Source organism: Mobula hypostoma, chromosome 2 (genome assembly GCF_963921235.1).
Source record: "Mobula hypostoma chromosome 2, sMobHyp1.1, whole genome shotgun sequence".
Classification (NCBI taxonomy): domain Eukaryota; kingdom Metazoa; phylum Chordata; class Chondrichthyes; order Myliobatiformes; family Myliobatidae; genus Mobula; species Mobula hypostoma.
This window is the reverse complement of record NC_086098.1, coordinates 47,801,462-47,819,011: the sequence shown is the minus strand read 5'-3', so window position 1 is coordinate 47,819,011 and position 17,550 is coordinate 47,801,462. Positions and strand designations below refer to the sequence as shown.

General features: G+C 40.4%; 1 protein-coding gene across 1 annotated transcript in view; it reads left to right on the top strand.

Annotated features, from left to right (window-relative positions):
- Positions 1 to 17,550, top strand: part of ldah (lipid droplet associated hydrolase) — a 325,214-nt gene that overhangs the window by 235,906 nt on the left and 71,758 nt on the right. The gene's annotated exons all lie outside the window — the stretch shown is intronic.

The window sequence follows — 17,550 nt, the reverse complement described above, 5'->3', positions numbered from 1 at the left end:
CTGTTTTACGTGAGCTACTCTGGATACCCTCCAATGAATGCATAATGCACAAAGTTCTGGCAGAATCTACTCTTGTGGCACCTTTCCAGCTCCACTGGCAAAAATCCGGTGCAACTTGCCATGTGGAATTTTAGGGCCAATATGCTTAGTGCAGTTTCTGAATTTGGCATTTTCTAATAAAATATTATGACAGGCAAAGCTGCTTTGTATTAACTATAGACGGCAGTATGACATGATTGCATAGGCTACACCTGGACTAAATATCTATAATGAAATGCCAGCAGCTTCCAGTCTTTTGAAGGAATTTCAGGCATCCTGCTACTTTCAGCATCAATACAGTCATTTTCAAAAAGCATTATTTTCAAATACTTGTGTCTTTAATTCATTGCTATATTAAATTGAAGATTTGCGTTCAAGGCTTAAGCATGAAATGAGAGAACAAGCGTTATTGTGACAGACTACCTTCCCAGTTTAATGTAGCATCAGTCAAGTCTCTTTGGAAACGCCCTTCCCTCTTTGGCAGAAGGTTGTGGGTTTAAGTCCCACTTCTGAGAATGGTTCAAAGGAAATCAAGGTTGATGCTTCAGTGCAATGCTAAAGGAATCTTTTGCATGAGAAATTAGACCAACATCTTCTCCCTCCAGATGACATGAGCTACCCCATATTGAAATGTTACAGAGTAGAGTAGTCAGCTGGGTGCTTAATTGGCATCAGCAAAGAAACATTAACACTTACATGGTAATATATGAGAGGATACAATATGCATATTGCTTCATTTCTTCCAAATACCAGACAGAAAATTCTACAGAAAGTAATAACTATGGCTCAGTCCATCATGGGTAAACTCCTCACAACGGTTGAACACATCTACATGAAATGCTGTCGCAGGAAAGCAGCATCTATCATCAGGGACCCCTACCACCCAGGACATGCTCTCTTCTTGCTGCTGCCATCAGGAAGGAGGTGCAAGAGCCTCAGGACTCACACCACCAGGTTCAGGAACAGTTACCACCCCTCAACCATGGGGCTCTTGAACAAAAGGGATAACTTTACTCAGCCTTCAAGGACTCTACATCTCATGTTCTCGATACTTATTGTTTATTCATTTATATTATTGTTTCTTCTTTGTACATTTCCACACTGTGGTGTCTTCTGCACTCTGGTTGAATTACTAGTTGGGCAGTCTTTCATTGATTCTCCTTTAATCACCATTCTATAGATTTGTTGAGTATGGCCACAAGAAAAATGGATCTTGGAGTTCTATATAGTGACATATATGTACTTTAATAATAAAATTTACTTTGAACTTGGACAGTGCATCAAATGAAAAGTGCTTGATTGGTTGTTAAAGTACTTTAAGACATCCCAGCATTATTAAAGGTATTCTTGGAGGATCATTCAGTGATACCATATGGGCAGAACATAGAAACAAGGGAAGGATCCCTCTAGCGGAGCAGTATTATAGATTTCCCAGTAGTCAATGGGAACTTGAACAAGAATGTGGAAAATTTAGGATTGTATTAGTGGAAGATTTTAGTGTCTCCGGATCAGATAGTTAAGGGCCTTGAAAGGGTGGAATTTGTGGAATATGTCAGCAAAGAATCTAGTGCTTTCCCAGCGTAGATGACAAATAAGCTCTTCTTGGGCTTCCAGCCGGGTACGGGTATCGATTTTAGCCGATGTTTCAATGACAAATTCTGCCATCTTCATCAAGGATAATGCTTGGGCATGTCTAGTCTGGTGGTATTTGTAGCCCTGTCATCCATCCCTCCTGATAGGTTAGTCCTCATCCAATCAGGTTTCTGGTGTCCCACATTGTTTACAATTGAATTCCAGTTCTTACTTAGAGCAAGACCTTCATTTTTGTTAAAATACTTTACCTCTAGTTTTAGCTCAATGGCTTCCTTCACCAAGCAGACCCAAAAGCCATTGGCATGGCACAGTAGCTTTGTGCCATTGAAGTTAATCCTATGGCCAATGTGAATGCAGTGTTTTGCTACCACTGATTTCTCGGGGTAGCCCTCTTATGCTCCTTATTGCACGTTTCCACGTATACACTGCTCTGCATTCACAGAGAATCCTGTAAATGCCAGCTGATCTGAGTCCCATGTCATCTTTGACCTGCATAACCTGTGATTTGAGCTTCTTTATGGGCTTGTGGATGGTATTAATCTAGTATTTCTTCAGGATCTTGCTGATCCTTCCAGAATCCATGGAAGTATAAGGAAGACAGGCAGTAGTGACAAGTTCCTCTTTTTTGTTAGGTTTTCCTGGTTTTTTTGTTGGTCCTTTTAAGGGCCCAATTGATTTCCTTCATCTTGTAGCCATTCTGTAGGAATGTCATGCATAATTGTCTTATTTCCTCAGGGAGACTCTCCGGTTCTGAAATAGTTTTTGCCCTATCAAAGTAGATAGAGCTGCTGTATGTTGGGAAACATGATGGTGGCTGTTATTGTTGAGGTACAAGTCCGTGTGAGTGGGTTTCCAATAGACACCATGTCCAAGGCTACCGTCCAGTTTCTGTCGTATTAGAATGTCCAGGTACGGGAGGCAACCATTCTTCTCCATCTCTGTTGTAAATTAAATGTTTGGATATTTGCTGCTCAGATGGTCACGGAACTGTTGGAGGAGTCATCGATGTATCTGAAGAAGCATTTGGGGTGTAAGGGCAATGAACTCAGAGCTCTCTCCTCAAAGTCCTCCATGTAGAAATTAGCAACAGCTAGCGATAAGGACAATCCCATGCTAGTCCGTCTGTTTGTTCATTGTAGCTCCCCTTAATGAGGAAGTACTTTGATGTAAGGGTGTGTTCAAAAAGGTCAATGGTACCCCTATCAAACCTTGACCGTAGCTGCCCCAACTACATCCTCTCGCTCAAAGACAAGACCAGGGAGCTGATGATTAACTTCAGTAGGAGGAAACCAAAGGTTCATGAGCCAGAACTCATCAGGAGATCAGAGGTGGAGAAGGTCAGCAACTTTAAATTCCTCGGTGTTATCATTTCAGAGAATCTGTCCTGGGCACAGCATGTAAGTGCAATTACGAAGAAGGTAACCTTTTACTTCCTTAGGGATTTCTGAAGATTCAGAATGACATCTAAAACTTTGACTAATTTCTATAGGTGTGTGGTCTAGAGTATATGAAATGATTGCATCACAGCCTCATATGGAAATACCAATGCTCTTGAATGGAAAACCCGATAAAAAGTAGTGGATATTGCCCAGTTCATCATGGGTAAATCACTCCCCACATCTACATCTACACAGAGCACTATGGTAGAAAAGCAGCATCCATCAGCAAGAACTGCCACCACCCAGGCCATGTTCTGTCCTCACTGCTGACATCAGGAAGAAGGTAGAGGAACCTCAGCACCCACACTACCAGGTTCAGGAAAAGCCATTACCCTCAATCATCATGCTCTTGAACCAGTGGGAATAACTTCACTCCACTTCACTTGTCCCATCACTGAACTGTTACCACAACCTGTGGCCTCACTTTCAAGGACTCTTCATCTCATGTTCTTGATATTTATTATTATTATTTCTTTTGTTTCTTTTGTATTTGCACATTGGCTATTAATCCAATTGGATGCCGTCTTTTAATTATTCCTACATTTCTTGGATTCACGGCGTATGCTCACAAGAAAACAAATCTCAGGGTTTTATATGGTGATGTATATGTACTTTGATAATAAAGTTACTTTGAACTTTGAAAAAATGTAGAAGAAACAGGTATGTTAAGGTTCAAAGATTCATTTATTATCAAGGTGTACAACTCTAAAATTCTTCTTCTCCAGAGAGCCACAAAACCAAGAAAGAAAAAGAACAGCAGCACGATCATCAACTCCCAAGTCCCTCCTCCCTGCACAAAAAAAACAAACAAAAATGGAATAGCACATCTACTTCCAAATCCCCCTCCCTCACACACAAAAAAAGTGAGAAAGTTCCGGCAAGAAACATAGAATACAAAAAAAGATTTCTGAGCCTCTGGCAATGATCTTTGCATCATCAATGAGGACGGGAGAGGTTCCAAAGGATTGCAGATGTTATTCCATTATTCAAGAAAGGGAGTAGAGACAGCCCAGGAAATTATAGACCAATGAGTCTTACTTCAGTGGTTGGTAAGTTGATGGAGAAGATCCTGAGAGGCGGGATTTCTGAACATTTGGAGAGGCATAATATGATTAGAAATAGTCAGCATGGCTTTGTCAAGGGCAGGTCGTGCCTTACGAGCCTGATTGAATTTTTTGAGGATGTGACTAAACACATTGATGAAGGTAGAGCAGTAGATGCAGTGTATATAGATTTCAGCAAGGCATTTGACAAGGTACCCCATGCAAGGCTTATTGAGAAAGTGAGGAGACCTGAGATCCAAGGGGATATTGATTTGTGGATCCAGAACTGGCTGGTCCACAGAAGGCAAAGAGTGGTTGCAGATGGGTCATATTCTGCATGGAGGTTGGTCACTAGTTGTGTGCCTCAGGGATCTGTTCTGGGACTCCTACTCTTCGTGATTTTTATAAATGACCTGGATGAGGAAGTGGAGGGATGGGTTAGTAAGTTTGCTGATGACACAGAGGCTGGAGGTGTTGTGGATAGTGTGGAGGGCTGTCAGAGGTTACAGCGGGACATTGATAGGATGCAAAACTGGCCTGAGAAATGGCAGATCGAGTTCAAACCAGGTAAGTGTGAGGTGGTTCATTTTGGTAGGTCAAATATGATGACAGAATATAGTATTAATGGTAAGACTCTTGGCAGTGTGGAGGATCAGAGGGATCTTGGGGTCTGAGTCCATAGGACACTCAAAGCTGCTGCACAGGTTGACTCTGTGGTTAAGAAGGCATACGGTGCATTGGCCTTCATCAACTGTGGGATTGAGTTTAAAGCCAAGAGATAATGTTACAGCTATATAGGACCCTGGTCAGGCCCCACTTGGAGCACTGTGCTCAGTTCTGGTCACCTCACTATAGGAAGGATGTGGAAACCATAGAAAGGGTGCAGGGGAGATTTACAAGGATTTTGCTTGGATTGTGTGAGCATGCCTTATGAGAATAGGTTGAGTGAACTCGGCCTTTTTTCCTTGGAGCGACGGAGGATGAGAGGTCACGTGATAAAGGTGTATAAGATGATGAGAGTCATTGATTGTGTGGATAGTCAGAGGCTTTTTCCTAGGGTTGAAATGGCTAGCATGAGAGGGCATGGTTTTAAGCTGCTTGGAAGTAGGTACAGAGAAGATATCAGGGGTAGGTTTTTTTATACAGAGAGTGGTGAGTGTGTGGAATGGGCTACCGGTGACAGTGGTGGAGGTGGATATGATAGGGTCTTTTAAGAGACTCCTGGACAGGTACATGGAGCTCAGAAAAATAGAGGGCTATGGGTAAACCTAGTTAACTCCAGGAGGCGGGAGGAGAAGATGGCAGCGCGCGCAGCTCTCCAGTGAAATGATATCGTATCTGTTAAATAGGGGCCGTGGACAATTCTGATTTGATGAAGACAGATGTGAGAAGCAGAGGAACATCTGGAGAAATTTCTGAAATGCCTAGTTCGCTGCTGTTGTTACTACACGATCGAGAACCTCCGGAGGGTAGGCCCCAAAATCCCCGGCTTTGCCTGCTGCTGGCGACCGAGGCTGAGGTCGAAGCGTTTGGATAGAGATGTTGTTTGGTACTCGGTGTTGGAGGGCTGATCAGAGCTCGAAGTTTTCGGACGACTCAGAGTCCGACTGTGGTCGGGCATGGCAGGGAGAGTTTTCTTCCTTCTCCCATCTGCGTGAGATGTGGGACTTTCGAGAAACTTTGAACTTTTTTACTGTGCCATGGACTGTTCTTCATCAAGTTATGGTATTGTTGCACTGTTGTAACTATACGTTATAATTATGTGGTTTTGTTAGTTTTTTCAGTCTCGGTCTGTCCTATGTTGTTGTGATATCACACCGGAGGAATATTGTATCATTTCTTAATGCATGCATTACTAATTGACAATAAAAGAGGACTGCGTGTCCTCATAAGCTAATCTAATCTAATTTCTAAGGTAAGGACATGTGCGGCACAGCTTTGTGGGCTGAAGGGTCTGTATTGTGCTGTAGGTTTTCTATGTTTCTATGTTTTCTATGATCCCTCTATGAGGATTGGTATGTGTTACTTCATTACCTTTTGGAAATCCACAATCAGCTCTTTCATCTTACTGACGATGAGTGCCAGGTTGTTGCTGCGGCACCATTCCACTCATTGGCATATCTCACGCATGTGCGCCCTCTTGTCACCACCTGAGATTATACCAACAGTAGTTGTATCGTCAGCAAATTTATAGATGGTATTTGATCTATGCCTAGCCATCCAGTCATGAGTATAGAGAGAGTAGAGCAGTGGGCTAAGCACACACCCCTGAGGTTCACCAGTGTTGATCGTCAGCAAGGAGGATATGTTATCACCAATCCGCACAGGTTGTGGTCTTCTGGTTAGGAAGTCATGGATCCAATTTCAGAGGGAGGAACAGAGGCCCAGTTTCTGTAACTTCTCAATCAGGATTGTGGGAATGGTGGTGTTAAATGCTGAGCTATAGTTGATGAACAGCATCCTGACATAGGTGTTTGTGTTGTCTAGGTGGTCTAAAGCCATGTGAAGAGCCATTGAGATTGCACCTGCCATTGACCTATTGTGGCCATAGGCAAATTGCAATGGGTCCAGATCCTTGCTGAGGCAGGAGTTCATTCTAGTCATGACCAACCTCTCAAAGCATTTCATCACTATAGATGTGAGCGCTACCGGGCAATAGTCATTAAGGCACCTCACATTATTCTTCTTAGGCACTGGTATAATTGTTGCCTTTTTTGAAGCAAGTGGGAACTTCTGCCTGTAGCAGTGAGAGGTTTAAAATGTCCTTGAATACTCCCACCAGTTGGTTGGCACAGGTTTTCAGAGCCTTAGCAGGTACTCCCCTTGGGACCTTCCACCTTGCGAGGGTTCACTCTCTTTAAAGACAGCCTAACGTTGGCCTCTGAGACAGAGATCACAGGATCATCAGATGCAGCAGGGATCTTCACAGCTGTAGTTGTGTTCTCCCTTTCAAAGCGGGCATAGAAGGCATTGAGTTCATCTGGTAGTGAAGCATCGCTGCTATTCATGCTGTTGGGTTTCGCTTTGAAGGAAGTAATGTCTTGCAAACCCTACCAGAGTTGTCGTGCATCCAATGTCACCTCTAACCTCATTCGAAATTGTCTCTTTGCCCTTGAAATAGTCCTCCGCAAATTATACCTGATTTTCTGGTACAGGCCTGGATCGCCAGACTTGAATGCCACAGGTCTAGCCTTCAGCAAACGACATACCTCCTGGTTCATCCACGGCTTTTGGTTTGGGAATGTACAGTAAGTCTTTGTAGGCACACACTCATCCACGCAGGTTTTAATGAAGTCGGTAACAACTGCATCGAAGATGAATCCCTGATTACAGTCCAGTCCACCGATTCCAAGCAATCCTGTCGGTGCTCCTTGTCTATATCTTCTTGGTCCTCACTACTGGAGCTGCAGTCTTCAGACTTTGCCTATACTCAGGGAGTAGAAGATCAGACTTCCTGAAGTGACAGCGTGAATAGCACGGTAGGCATTCTTGATGGTGGTGTAGCAATGGTCCAGTGTGTTGTTTCCTCTAGTATTGCAAGTGATCTGTTAATGGTAACTGCTTAGTGATTTTTTTTCAGACTTGTCTGGTTAAAGTCTCCCAAAATGATGGTTAAGGCGTTAGGATGTGCTGTTTCGTGTGTGTTGCTCCCATTGCTCAGATCATCTAAAGCCTGATTGACATTGACCTCAGGCGCCATCTTGACTGGTACATTCTGGTTTAGAAGGATGGGGACAACCTTTATGACTGTAAAAATGTTTACGGATACAAAGGGTATGAGTTAGATCTGGCAGGTGAGGATAAATAAAATCCCAAGATGTTCGATAGCTCCTGTATATTAAGATGAAAAGGGTGGCTAAAGAGAAAGCAGATCCCCTTGGGGATCAGCAAGGTAGAACAAGTCTTAAGCCACAGGAGATATATGGGATTTCTCCTTGGTGTTTACAGAGGACATGATCATGCTTGCTCAAGAGACAAAGGAAACAAGTGCAGATGTTTTGGAGAATATTTGTATTACTAATTAGTTGTTTGGAACCTTTCAGCACATTGAGGTGGATAAATTCCCAGGACCTGACCAAGTGCACCCTTCCATATTTGTAACTAATGCTAAAATGCAGAAATGAATTAGCCACAAGCATACTGAAAGGCAGACCATTTTTCAAGGGCCAAATGGCTTATTCTAACAAGTGTTCCTATGTTCCTTCCTTAATGCATTTGTATCACTTTTAGAATTTTTAGCTTCTTTTAAGACACTTGATTCAGAGCTGTCTTTTTAATTGTTCACTATTAAATTAAATGCTCATGTTATTTCTTGTCTGGGCAAAACATTTATCTTTGTCCAGTTCTAAAACATAAGACTATAAGAAATGGGAACAGGAATAAGCCATTCGACCCTTGGTTTTCATCATCATTCAGTAAGCTCATAGTTGATCTAACACTCTTCGATCACTTTTCCACTCTGTTTTAATAATCTCTGAAAGCCCTGCGGCTTTGAAGATGTTCAAGAGTTCAGCCTCCACTGCTTTCTCAGGCAAAGTGGTTGAAAGACTCAGAACGCTTTCAGAAGAGATTTTTTTTTCCTCACATCAGTCTAAAATGGGGTCCCCTTATTCAGAACCACTGGTGCCTCATCCCGGACTCTCCTCAAGAGAAACATCCTCTTTACCCTTAAGGATCTTACATGTGTCCATTAAATTGCTTCTCCTAATCTGCAATGGGTACAGATTCAACCTTCTGAACATTTTCTCATGACAGAAGATCATCCTTGTGAATCTTTGAAATGTTTCGAATGATAATATCTTTTGTTAAATAAGGGGACCAAAACTGTACAACATTTTCGATGTAATTTCATTAATGCCTTGTACAATTCAACTAGGACTTCCTTATTCTTGCACATCAACCTCTCTCCAACCCTCTCCAAAATAAAGGGAAATATTTTATTAGCACTCCTGATTTCCCTTTCACCTATTTGCCAGTTTTTGTTCATCCACACACAAGGACCCGCAAATCTCAGAGACTCACCTTTCTATTTAAATAATAATATTTCATCTTTCTTCCTTCCAAACAGAGTAACTTCACATTTTTTTCGTATTGTCAAAGTCAAAGTTAACATTGTCATTTGCGCAAATACAAGTGTAATACACAGGTTCAGTCGGCTGCTTAGGTCTAGGGAAGACTATCTGTGGCCCCGCCAAATGTGGGAGATTGAGGTGTAAGCTCACCCGAAGCTCTGCTTGTGTGGATGCTGTGTGATTTGTTCCCTGTTACAAATCAGTACCACAAATTACAGACAGTACACCATATACAATTAAACGATTTAACTTTATAATTCTTAATTTGACTAAAGGGTTAGTAAAGTAAAACAAAAAGAAAAGAAAAGGGCCCATTTTAATGAAACAGTCTAATGTGCACAAGTTGGAGCTCACGGTTTCCCCTTCGCCAATCCTCCATCGATTTCCCCGGGCACCGTCGACTCCCGGCCCCACTCCAAGTCCAATCCTACGACCGCTCCTCTCCGGCTTCTTCTCTCTTCATCTCCTGCCGAACAAAAGTCCCAAATCACCCCGGTGTCAGGCACACGGCATGAAAGCACACACTCATCATTGGAGGGCTCACATTCCAAGGCACTCATTATCTCTAACCATAACCCAAACACTGCTTCTACAGAAAGACTATTGCATTAGCAGTGAAACCTTTCCCAGGGGGTTACACATGCATGCACTAGTGCAATGAAAAACTTATTTGAAGCATCATTAGAGGCAGGACGTTTTTTTTAAAAAAAAACAAATTTAGCATAAATTATGCAAAATTATACAAAAATACAATTAGAATAAAAAATGTCCATTCTAGTGCAAAGATGGCATGCTTTCCTAAGATAGTGATTAAGGTTATGCAGTTTGATTCAAAAATCAAAGGTTGAGTGTAAGTATCTGTTCTCGAACCTGTTGGTGTGGGATTTCTGGCGTCTGTACCTCCTGCTCAATGACAGCTGCAAGAAGGTGGGATAGGACAAATAGTGAACATCTTGATGTTAGATATTGCATTCTTAAGGCCGCACCTCTTGTAGGGACTGCCGATGATGTGGAGGGATGAGCTGGTGATATACTAGGCAAGTCCACTTGGCTCTGCAGCTTCTTGCATTCCTGTGCGTTCAAATTGCCATGCCAGACCATGATCAATTATTCAGGGTACTTTCAACAGTAGATCTGCAGAAGTTTGTTAGTGTTTGATAATAAGCTAAACCTCCTTAAATTTCAAAGGAAGTAAAGAATTTGGCATGACTTTCTTATGATTGTATCTATAATGCATCTGCCGACTTTTTGCTCACTCACTTCACCTAATAATATTTCTCTCTAAATGTTTTGAATCCTCCTCACAACTTGTCTTTTCCCAGCCCCTCTCCACTTGATATAACTTATAAAGAACATATGCTTTCATCCTATATGATTGTTATTGTACATTAATCAGCTACCTTCGTAGCACCCCACTATTTACAGGTTGCCAACCTAAAAATGAGACATTTCTCCCGGAGAACTGCTTCCTGCTAGTTAGATGAGATGATGTTTGCTCATTTTTTCACAAGCATAGAAATGTAAGCAAGAGGGGAATCCACATGATGTGGCATGTTCATTCAACAGCCACATCCTGTGTAATTTTCACTCAGTAAGAAAATCAGAATCAGTATCAAGTTTATTATGTATGTGTTGTGAAATTTGTTAATTTAGTAGCAGCAGTTCAATGCAATACATGATAATATAGAAAGAAAAAATAAATAAATAAATCTACCACTCTAAGTATATTTGTATGTATATTGAATAGATTAAAAATATTGCAAAAACAAAAGTAATATATATTTTTACAAAGTGAGACTGTGTTTATGAGTTCAATGTCCATTTAGGAATCGTATGGCAGAGAGAAAGTAGCTGTTCCTGAATTGCTGAGAGTGTGCCTTCAGGCTTCCTGATGGTAACAATGAGAGAAGGGCATGCCCTGAGTAATGGGGGTCCTTAATAATGGACGTCAGCTTTCTGAAGCACCATAATATCATTTTACCTGTGTAATGCTCAGGTCCATCGGCTTGTGTTTATCTAGGGGAAACATGTCCACCTGCTAAACCGTGTCTCACGGTTGTACCGTTGCTGTGTAATGCCACCTGGTACAAACTCACATATCACATATCAAATATCAGACAGCACACAATGTATGATTTACAGATTACACTTTATAAATCTTACTGGAACTATGTAATTCATAGAGGTACAATATAAAAGGGAAAGTAAAAGGCGCCAAACTTATCGGAGTTCAACCACTTCGGGCACAACAGGTGGAGCTCAATTAACGGGCTCCTCTTTCCACCATTCGATCCCCTCCGACCCCCTCGACTCGCCACTCGGGACCAACCACGGTGGTCAACCAGAGTGCTTCCAGCACGTCCTTCTTCTTTGGTCTCCTCCCGAAAAGCCCCCCAAGCCACACGATTCCCACCCATATGAGACAGAATATCACCCACAAAAAGAATAACATGGACACTCATTGGTTCGTTCTCTCTCTTATCAATAGTATAACCCAAACAAGCAGAGAGAGAGAGAACTCCTTACATCGCAGTTATTATTACAGAAAAGCCATTTTTATTCTAATGTAACAAAGAAGCCATTTTATAAGCCTTCGCAGTAACATAAAAGAAGAAATCCTTTAAACCTGATAATACATAACACATTACACATAATACCTGATCATAATATCATTATTGCTTTTTATTTTCACATTTTACACCATATAATAGAAAGATCCAAACTTGCCGGAAACATACTATAAATGCAAAACCAAATTTTATGCTGACCTTACCATTAAGTGTTTTATAGGGTGTTGAAGACAATTGTATTCATTTAGTTCTTGTAATTGTAGTACAAATGCACACCTGGCATTTATGACTTGTACATCTAAAGGAAAGAAAACCTTAATAAAAGCAACAATCTAGGTTCAAGTCCTATTGATCCTTGTTCCACCTAGTGACAACATTTGGTATAATCCCCTTCAGAAAACTTGAATGTAGCGTTCTATATTTGCTACAACAATTTTTTAAATGAAATTTGATTCAAAAGACATGACAATCCAATAGAAATGAAAATTGAGAAATCTATGTACACCATAAATGAACTAATGTGTATTTACTATCCAAAATCGAATTTTATCTTTATAAAGATTAAAGATTAGCTCTGTGTTTCCATCAAAACGGAATTTTGGTTTCAATTGCTCTCAGGTATGAAAAACAGTCCCTTGGAAATCTGTAGAGATGACAAGTTTATAGAAACATAGAAATCGATAGCATGTTACAGGACCTTTGGCCCACAGTGTTGTGCTGACCATGTAACCTACTCTAGAAACTGCCTGGAATATCCCTACCACATAGCCCTCTATTTTTCTAAGCTCTATGTACCTCTCTAAGAGTGTCTTAAAAGACCCTATTGTATCTGCCTCTATCCACCTTCGCTAACAGTGCATTCCATGCACCCACCACTCCCTGTGTGAAAAACTTACCTCTGACATCCCCCTTGTACCTACTTCCAAGCACCTTAAAACTATGCCCCCTCATATTAGCCATTTCAGCACTGGGAAAAAGCCTCTGGCTATCCACATGATCAATGCCTCTCATCATCTTACCCTATCAGTTCACCTCTCATCCTCTGTCACTCCAAAGAGAAGAGGCTTAGTTCACTCAACCTATTCTCATAGGGCATGCTCTCCACTCCAGGCAGCATCCTTGTAAATCTCCTCTGCGCTCTGTCTATAGTATGCACATCCTTCCTGTAGTGAGGTGAGCAGAACTGAACTCAGTACTCCAAGTGGGGTCTCACTAAGGTCTTATATAGCTGTAACATTACCTCATGGCTCTTGAACTCAATCCCCTGGTTGATGAATGCCAACACACCATACGTCTTCTAAACAACACTGTCAACCTGCACAGCTGTTTTGAGTGTCCTATGGACACGGACCCCAAGATCTCTCTGACCCTCCACACTGCCAAGAGTCTTACCCGTAATATTATACTCTGTCTTCAAATTTGACCTACTGAAACGTTTAGCTTCAGTCTTGGAAATTAAAGCAAAAGAAAGTGCTTTTAAGAAGGTCATAATGTCTGGATTTAAAAAAGAGATTTATTTTAAGTTTGAATTCTCACATTGACATTTTAAAGTACAGCTCTCTTTGTTCACAAGTTTCCCATTCATTGTAAAACAATTTGTGCTTTGTACATATTGGGCAACAAACCAGGTTCTTCCTTAAGGGGCAAGTAAACATTAGAATGAAAGGTGTAATTAAATTAGGGTAACATACAATAAAGGATTGAACCATACCTGTTGCTTGCAAAGAAGCAGCATACCAACCGTGCAGGGAGTGGCTAACATCAGTGATAACTGACATGGAGCAAGGCTTAAGTACTTTGGGGGAACTGTATTGTGGCTGCAAAAGTGTGAGCCATTGTGCAGGAAATAAACTGACCAGGTAGCAATAAAGGCTGGCACAATGTGAGAGATACTAGCTTTCACCAAAATATTCAGCCTCAGCACTGGAGGCTTTGGTAGTGGTGGCAGAGTAGAGAAAAGTGCCCTGTAGAGGATCCTCTCGACATACACTCAGAAGGCAGTGGGAGATGATAGTTCTGGCATTTAATATACATAAAATTTAAAAGTTTCCATTGTTGCAAGAATCTGAGCAAACTTTCAGAAGTGATAAATGTCAGCAAATAGATATCCAAATGTAATACTTTACCAACTGCCCTAATGGACTGGTACTGCTCAACTTACCTCAGTCCTTTCACTCAGAGCTTGTACCAAATGTCTGTGTGGTTCACCTCAATTGCCTTTCACATACACTGTTCAAATCTGGTATCCACATTTCAAAGCTTGGGCATACAGTCAGCTATTCAGCCTTGATGTCAACATCACCTAAGGAGGTCACACCAGGAGATAGCTTTCTTGCCTTGAAGGGAAGGATGGTGCACAACCTGAGACAACAGGAGTAAACAAAAGAAGATAAACACATCTGCATGTTTTAATCATCCGTTTAAAAATGTTTCCCTGCAATGGCATGGCCCCCTGCTATGGTCCTTGGTCACACTATGAATGATAAGTTTTGCATTTCTTAATCTTGGTGATTTTAATAAATTTCAAATAGGACCAATGCTTCCTCTTAGCAATCACAGTTTACAGAGAGGAATTCTTGAGAACTTTGTAGAGCTGATGATTGAACAGTATCTAGGCTGGTCAAGAGAATCAGCCCTCAAGTGGATTGATTGAAATTGAAATTTATCTCAAGAAATTTGGCCAGATTGAAATTTTTAACATCCTCAGATTCTGCACTAAACCACAATATCTTACAACTGTGCAAGCGAATTTCATTCCTCTACATTTTTGTTTTATATTTTGCCTCTTATCTATGCAGAATTTTAAAAAAAGCAAAATGCTGCCGTACGATGTATTGAGGATGACTGTGAGGAGATACCATAAAAAGCCGAAGAAACCTTGTAACCATAGAAGAACAATGGGGGGGGGGCGGTTTCATTGAAACCTATCAACTATTGCAAGGCCTAGACAGAGGGAATTTCCAAGTTTCTTATATATTTACTCTTCCCAAAATTTTTGCCTATTTTGTTGATGTAATGTAAGTGAATTTCAGATGGGCAAAATATATTAATGTTACAAAATCAGAAAGTACACTTTGAAATTATCTGGAGTATTTCCTCTATTGTATCAGAACAGTAAACCAATAATGAACAATGATCATATTTTATACCTCTAGATATTTGATGATTTCACTTGAAAGATTACTGTGAGTACTATTAAAAGTAGCTTGTGAGGGATTAATGCTCCAGTCTTCTTGCTGATAAAAGGTTTTAAACTGGTGGTATACAGCTTTCTGTGGAGAGGTCAGATTCAACAATCTGAATCATTTCTGAAGGACACATATGTTCACACATAAGCCTCAAATTTCCTGACACATTCTCACCGCTGTTATTCCAATTGTATTCAGGTTTGGACATGACATGAAATCCTTTGTGGAATGCCAGCTTCCTAAAGCATAGTTGGGAAAAGGCTCAACAAAACCTGGTTCAGGTTCTGTGATTCTGGTCATTTCAATAGGAAGGAATGATTCTAAGGGACATGGGAAATTTTAAGGTGATATCAGATTCTTAAATAGCAGGGTTTGTTTTAATTCATTTAATTAACATAAATTACTTAAATGTTTGTAAATTCTTTTATTCTCTCAAAACTCATTTCTATTTGTAATTTAATTTTAATAGTTAATTAATTATCATTAATTTTATCAGCATGTTTGAGTGTCAGACATTGACTGACATCCAAAATTTTTCAAAGGTTTTGACAGCTGATTTAGTCGGGTAATGTCAAAACAATTCTGGGGCTGGTTTGCTATTTTCAGTGGTGGGGTCGAGGGGCAGGGACCATCATCATCCAGGAAATTCTAAGTCAAAATCAACTTCTAGGACCAAGTTGCTGCTGCAGCTACATTGGTGTTGGAGAGCTTCAAATACGTGCCACTCACTGAGGTCATATAGGCCACAGTCCCACTATTGTACGTAATCAGCTGAGACAAACAGGTGAATGGAGAATTGCACTCTATGTTTCACTTGAACATGAAAAATTAGAAATCTTTTCGACAGTCCTGTAAGTATTCACATCCATGATAATAGCTCCATTCAGTCTTGCCAGTGGCATTAGTTACAGCAGCTCCATATCCAAGAAAAAAGGCTCGAGTTTAACAGCACCAATCCCCAGGCACAAGGAGCTGAAAGAAGGTCATTGGTCAATATGCAGTTTCCTACCTAGCAAGGAAACAAAGGAGATAATAATAACTCTCAGATTGGAAGGTCTGAGATAGATTACCAGGGAGATGATTACCCTTGACTACGCACAAAAAGATTATAGGCATGTATTTGTTGAGCCCAGTAATAGAAACAATTGTGTCAGTTAACTTAGACCTTGTCTTGTGATAGCCCCAAGCTAATGGTATATTACATTAAAGTTTTGTGGACATACAGCTCCTGAGTTCCTCCTGACACCACTACCTTGCCTATCTTACAAGAGCAGAGAGTGTCATGAGGGTTGAAGATGACAGTAAATGCAGTTCTGTCCATGGACTGCACGGATCAGCTTCAGGCATCTTAACACTATGTCAATATGTCTAATGATCAGATATATTTTGAAGCAAGTGAAGAAAAAATGAATGATTTAAGCAGAGAAAATTATTAAAACAAATTTATCAAATAGTAAATTCATCTAATTTGTGCAAATTAATTTAAAACATTAAAGTAAATACGGTGACTCACTAGAGGTTTTTTGGGTACTGCCAGCTGGTCATCAGTGCAACCTTATTAAAACCACTTTATTATGAAATAAACTGGAATTCATTGTAGTTATTATTCTCATTGCTCCACATTTAATGGAATACATCAAGTTGTCCATTTATATTTGTCCCCATCTCAATGAAATGTTCACAGGAGGTTTAAGAAGTGCATATGTGGTTTTACAGTATCCAGACATGTGATGGGTAAGTTAAGTGCCCTGACCTCAGTGATGCTGTTTGAATGTCTTTGTGAACAGCTTGAAAGAAATTTTGATTAACATGACATTCTGTCAATTGGACTGCGGTTCACCATGAAGCATATCATTATGCTATCTTTGAAAAATGTGGAGGATTTTTATTAGCATATGAACTACATCAAGCATGTATCTTAACTATTATGTTTGACAAGAGTTTGATGCAAAGTAGAAAGTGAAGCTTATTATAATGTGCACAAGTACGTGTGTACACAGGTACAATTAAAAACTTACTTGTGACCGTGTCACAATATAGCAACATATAAGCACCATTCACAAGAGAGCACTAAATTAAGCATAAAATGTACACACTTTTTTTTTAACAAGAAAACACAATTAGAACAAAAAAAAGTTCAATTTTAGTGCAAAGTAGTCAAAGCTGTCAAAGTGTTGCTAAACTCTAGTGATTAGTGCTTTGACAGTTGGTGCAAGAGTTGAATTGTTGTTCTTGAACCTGGTGGTGTAGTAAGCCTTCTGTACCTCCTTCCCTATGAAAGCTGCCACAATAAGCATGGCCTGGTTAGTGGAAAAATTTGATGATAGATGTTGCTGTCTTGAGGTAACACCTCCTGTAGATACTGCCAATGGTGGGGAGGGATGTGCCCATAATGTATTGGGCAGAGTCCACTACTCTCTGCAATACAGCATATGCAGATTTAAAGAATTTCTCTGATATGATTTGTTGATATTTTAAATGTGATTTAGTTGATCACGCACTTTCTTTGTAGCTATAACACTTTCTGTTTTTTTTTCTCTTGTTTTCCTTTGTTCTATCTCACAGTGTTGTATGAAATTATCTGTGTGAATGGCATGCAGGACAAA